A 6,000-nucleotide genomic window follows, 5' to 3' on the forward strand; every position below is an offset into this window, starting at 1 on the left:
CAGTTATGAGCATAGATTGGAGAGGTTGGCACTGTTCTCCCTGGAGAAGGTTGGCAGAGGTGTTCAAAATCATGAGGGGGGGGGGGGGGGGTTGGACAGTCTCGACAGGTGGAAGGATCGAGAACCAGAGGACACAGATTTTAATCGGTAAAAGAAGCAATGGAATTATTTTTTCATTCAGCGAGCAGTTAGGATCTGGAATGCACTGTCCTAAAGGGTGGCGGAGGCATGTTCGATTGTGCTTTTTAAAATGGAACTAGATCATTATCAGAAGAGTAACGATTTGTAGGGCGATGGAGAAAAGACCAGGAGGAGTGGGACCAGGCGAATTGCTCTTGCAGAGAGCCAGTATGGATGGTTACAATGGGCTCAATGGCCTCCTCCAACGCTGCAACCATTTTGATGCTGGAATCATCGTCCTTTCAGAAGCACAGTGGAGAAAATGAGCCAGGGTCAATTCTAGCAGCAACAATTCAACTAATAAGTGCTTACTTGAAAAAAGCAAATCAGGGATTCAAATATTCCCAAAATAGCACCACAGCTTCCAGCAACACAGCAGTACTGGCGACAAGGTTCATTCCTAGTCAGGCACGTGTTACTGTCCCTCCCTTCCCCCACGGCTGCAATAAGCACCGCTGATCCGACACAATTTAATTTCTCAATAACACGTTCTTCTGACATACTAAACTGGCAATGCTTTGCATTGTGAGCCTTGATTCCCCAGAAGACTCTGTGTACGAGGGCTCAAACCTGAAATCTGCTCTCTTAACTGGTCGCACTGCACTCCAGTCAGGCTCAGTTCCCTGGGTTGGGGAGGAGGATATCAGCCATGGGTCTCACTCCTCACAACCACAGCCATGTTAACACTGCGGCTACCAGAGCAGGTCAGAGGCTGGGAACCCTGCGGTGAGTAACTCACCTCCTGACCCCCCAAAGCCTGTCTACCATCTACAAGGCACAAGTCAGGAGTGTGATGGAATACTCTCCACTTGCCTGGGTGAGTGCAGCTCCAACAACACTCAAGAAGGCTGACACAGGCGGGGGGCCAAGAAAGTTGCTGTTTGTCATTTTTATAGATGACCTACAGGAGGGCGCAGAAGGGTGGGTGAGTAAATTTGCAGACGACACTAAAGTCGGTGGTGTTGTCGACAGTGCGGAAGGATGTTGCAGGTTACAGAGGGACATAGATAAGCTGCAGAGCTGGGCTGAGAGGTGGCAAATGGAGTTTAATGTAGAGAAGTGTGAGGTGATTCACTTTGGAAGGAATAACAGGAATGCGGAATATTTGGCTAATGGTAAAATTCTTGGAAGTGTGGATGAGCAGAGGGATCTCGGTGTCCATGTACATAGATCCCTGAAAGTTGCCACCCAGGTTGATAGGGTTGTGAAGAAGGCCTATGGAGTGTTGGCCTTTATTGGTAGAGGGATTGAGTTCCGGAGTCAGGAGGTCATGTTGCAGCTGTACAAAACTCTGGTACGGCCGCATTTGGAGTATTGCGTACAGTTCTGGTCACCGCATTATAGGAAGGATGTGGAGGCTTTGGAACGGGTGCAGAGGAGATTTACCAGGATGTTGCCTGGTATGGAGGGAAAATCTTATGAGGAAAGGCTGATGGACTGGAGGTTGTTTTCGTTAGAGAGAAGAAGGTTAAGAGGAGACTTAATAGAGGCATACAAAATGATCAGGGGGTTAGATAGGGTGGACAGTGAGAGCCTTCTCCCGCGGATGGAAATGGCTAGCAAGAGGGGACATAGCTTTAAACTGAGGGGTAATAGATATAGGACAGAGGTCAGAGGTAGGTTCTTTACGCAAAGAGTAGTGAGGCCGTGGAATGCCCTACCTGCAACAGTAGTGAACTCGCCAACATTGAGGGCATTTAAAAGTTTATTGGATAAGCATATGGATGATAATGGCATAGCGTAGGTTAGATGGCTTTTGTTTTTTTTTGACATCCCATGTCGGTGCAACATCGTGGGCCGAAGGGCCTGTACTGCGCTGTATCGTTCTATGTTCTAAAGAGGCATAGGGGACCTACCGCTGAGGAGGGGCGGAGGGGAGCTTTCGGTATCTGGGGATCCAGATAGCCAGGAGTTGGGGGACCCTACATAAACTGAATCTGACGAGGTTGGTGGAGCAAATGGAGGAGGATTTCAAAAGATGGGACATGTTACCGCTCTCGCTGGCGGGTAGAGTGCAGTCGGTCAAAATGGTGGTCCTTCCGAGGTTCGTTTTGTGTTTCAGTGCCTTCCCATCGTGATCACGAAGGCCTTTTTTAAGAGAGTAGGCAGGAGTATTATGGGGTTTGTGTGGGCGAATAAGACCCCGAGAGTAAGGAGAGGGTTCCTGGAACGCAGTAGGGACCGAGGAGGGTTGGCGCTGCCAAACCTGGGGAGCTACTACTGGGCAGCAAATGTGGCGATGATCCGCAAGTGGGTTATGGAGGGAGAGGGGGCGGCATGGAAGAGGATGGAGATGGCGTCCTGTAAAAGGAACGAGCCTGGGGGCATTGGTGACGGCACCGCTGCCGCTCTCGCCGACAAAGTATACCACAAGCCCGGTGGTGGCGGCAACGCTAAGGATCTGGGGCCAGTGGAGACGGCACCGGGGTGCAATGGGAGCATCGATGTGGTCCCCGATCAGGGGTAACCACCGGTTTGTCCCGGGGAAGATGGACGGGGGGTTCCAGAGCTGGCATCGGGCGGGGATTGGAAGAATGGGGGATCTGTTCATCGACGGGACGTTTGCGAGCCTTGGGCACTGGAGGAGAAGTTCGAGTTACCCCCGGGAAATGCCTTTAAATATATGCAGGTGAGGGCTTTTGTGAGGCGACAGGTGAGGGAATTCCCGTTGTTCCCGGCACAAGAAGTTCAAGATAGGGTGATCTCGGGTGTATGGGTCGGGGAGGGCAAGGTGTCGGAAATACACCAGGAGTTGAAAGAAGAGGGGGAAGCGCTGGTGGAAGAGTTGAATGGTAAATGGGAGGAGCTGGGGGAGGAGATCGAGGAAGGTCTGTGGCCTGATGCCCTAGGTAGGGTTAATTCCTCCTCCTCGTGTGCCAGGCTCAGCCTGATACAATTTAAGGTGGTCCACAGAGCGCACTTGACGGGGGCGAGGTTGAGTAGGTTCTTTGGGGTAGAGGACAGATGTGGAAGGTGCTCAGGGAGCCCGGCGAACCATGTCCATATGTTTTGGTCATGCCCGGCACTGGATGGGTTCTGGAGAGGAATGGCGGGAGCAATATCTCAGGTGGTGAAAGTCCGGGTCAAGCCAAGCTGGGGGCTAGCAATATTTGGAGTAGTGGACGAACCGGGAGTGCAGGAGGCGAAAGAGGCCGGCATTCTGGCCTTTGCGTCCTTAGTAGCCCGGCGAAGGATCTTGCTAATGAGGAAGGAGGCAAAGCCCCCCAGCCTGGAGGCCTGGATAAACGACATGGCTGGGTTCATAAAGTTGGAGAGGATTAAGTTCACCTTGAGAGGGTCTGCGCAGGGGTTCTACAGGCGGTGGCAACCATTCCTAGACTATCTCGCGGAGTGTTAGAGGAAGGTCGGTCAGCAGCAGCAGCAACCTTGGGGGGCGGGGGGGGGGGGGGGACTGCCTGGGGAGGGTGGATGAGCAAGAGATAACATGAGGGGTTGGGGAAAACTGGCACTTACGGGTGAGGGCCAGTGTACAAAGCTGTGTAAATATATCATTTTGCCATGTATATATCTTGCTCTGCGCGATTTCTCGTTTTTTTTTGTTACAAGGGGGGGGGGGGTTATTGTTTGTAAGGGAGAAAATTTGTGTTAAAAAACTTTAATACATATATATATATATTTTTTTTTTAAAAAGGCCGACACAATCGGTATGAACAAGCAGTTGCTGATCTGGTCCCTGCTGTGGGCAGTGTGCATGGAGATGTACGTTGCGTTCAGACTGTCTACATAAAGAATCTGACAATGCCAAGAGTTATAAAATGGCCGAAATATGTGAACAGAGTGTGGAAATGATGATGTGGAGATGCCGGCGTTGGACTGGGGTGAGCACAGTAAGAAGTCTTACAACAGCAGGTTAAAGTCCAACAGGTTTGTTTCAAATCACTAGCTTTCGGAGCGCTGCTCCTTCCTCAGGTGCGCTCCGAAAGCTAGTCATTCCAAATAAATCTGTTGGACTTTAACCTGGTGTTGTAAGACTTCTTAGAGTGTGGAAATGCACCCGAGCAAGGTTCAGCAATGAGACATAAGGGAGGGATAGGCTAGGGGAAGTAAACAACACAAGTTGGACCAGGTTACAGGAACTTTGGTTCCACTCTCCTGAAATGGGTATTACTTGTCAATAATGAAAGACGGCATCGTTTTTCTTCTTAACATGCCAAGACACCAAGAATAGGCTGAAAAGATTTCAATAATGCTATTCCAGTTCTCAAATCACAAACTTGCACTGAATACAAAATGTGCTTGAACATTACTGACTGCCGTACACTGCCCCCTACCCACTGCCGCACACTGCCCCCCTACCCACTGCCGCACACTGCCCCCCTACCCACTGCCGCACACTGCCCCCCTACCCACTGCCGCACACTGCCCCCCTACCCACTGCCGCACACTGCCCCCCTACCCACTGCCGCACACTGCCCCCCTACCCACTGCCGCACAACTGCCCCCCTACCCACTGCCGCACACTGCCCCCCTACCCACTGCCGCACACTGCCCCCTACCCACTGCCGCACACTGCCCCCTACCCACTGCCGCACACTGCCCCCCTACCCACTGCCGCACACTGCCCCCCCTACCCACTGCCGCACACTGCCCCCTACCCACTGCCGCACACTGCCCGTCTACCCACTGCCGCACACTGCCCGTCTACCCACTGCCGCACACTGCCCGTCTACCCACTGCCGCACACTGCCCGCTACCCACTGCCGCACACTGCCCCCTACCCACTGCCGCACACTGCCCCCTACCCACTGCCGCACACTGCCCCCTACCCACTGCCGCACACTGCCCCCCTACCCACTGCCGCACACTGCCCCCCTACCCACTGCCGCACACTGCCCCCCTACCCACTGCCGCACACTGCCCCCCTACCCACTGCCGCACACTGCCCCCCTACCCACTGCCGCACACTGCCCCCCTACCCACTGCCGCACACTGCCCCCCTACCCACTGCCGCACACTGCCCCCCTACCCACTGCCGCACACTGCCCCCCTACCCACTGCCGCACACTGCCCCCCTACCCACTGCCGCACACTGCCCCCCCTACCGCACTGCCGCACACTGCCCCCCTACCCACTGCCGCACACTGCCCCCCTACCCACTGCCGCACACTGCCCCCCTACCCACTGCCGCACACTGCCCCCCTACCCACTGCCGCACACTGCCCCCCTACCCACTGCCGCACACTGCCCCCCTACCCACTGCCGCACACTGCCCCCCTACCCACTGCCGCACACTGCCCCCCTACCCACTGCCGCACACTGCCCCCCTACCCACTGCCGCACACTGCCCCCCTACCCACTGCCGTACACTGCCCCCCTACCCACTGCCGCACACTGCCCCCCCTACCCACTGCCGCACACTGCCCCCCTACCCACTGCCGCACACTGCCCCCCTACCCACTGCCGCACACTGCCCCCCTACCCACTGCCGCACACTGCCCCCCCTACCCACTGCCGTCACACTGCCCCCCCTACCCACTGCCGCACACTGCCCCCCTACCCACTGCCGCACACTGCCCCCCTACCCACTGCCGCACACTGCCCCCCTACCCACTGCCGCACAATGCCCCCCTACCCACTGCCGCACAATGCCCCCCCTACCCCACTGCCGCACACTGCCCCCCTACCCACTGCCGCACACTGCCCCCCTACCCACTGCCGTACACTGCCCCCCTACCCACTGCCGCACACTGCCCCCCTACCCACTGCCGCACACTGCCCCCCTGCACACTGCCGCACACTGCCCCCCCTACCCACTGCCGTACACTGCCCCCCCTACCCACTGCCGCACACTGCCCCCCT

The 6,000-nt window shown here is 55.7% G+C and overlaps 1 protein-coding gene across 3 annotated transcripts in view; it reads right to left on the reverse strand.

Moving 5' to 3' along the window:
* The window catches only part of LOC140405537 (natural resistance-associated macrophage protein 2-like), a 214,439-nt gene that overhangs the window by 186,027 nt on the left and 22,412 nt on the right, over positions 1-6,000 (reverse strand). The gene's annotated exons all lie outside the window — the stretch shown is intronic.

The sequence above is a fragment of the Scyliorhinus torazame genome, chromosome X (genome assembly GCF_047496885.1).
Source record: "Scyliorhinus torazame isolate Kashiwa2021f chromosome X, sScyTor2.1, whole genome shotgun sequence".
Taxonomy (NCBI): domain Eukaryota; kingdom Metazoa; phylum Chordata; class Chondrichthyes; order Carcharhiniformes; family Scyliorhinidae; genus Scyliorhinus; species Scyliorhinus torazame.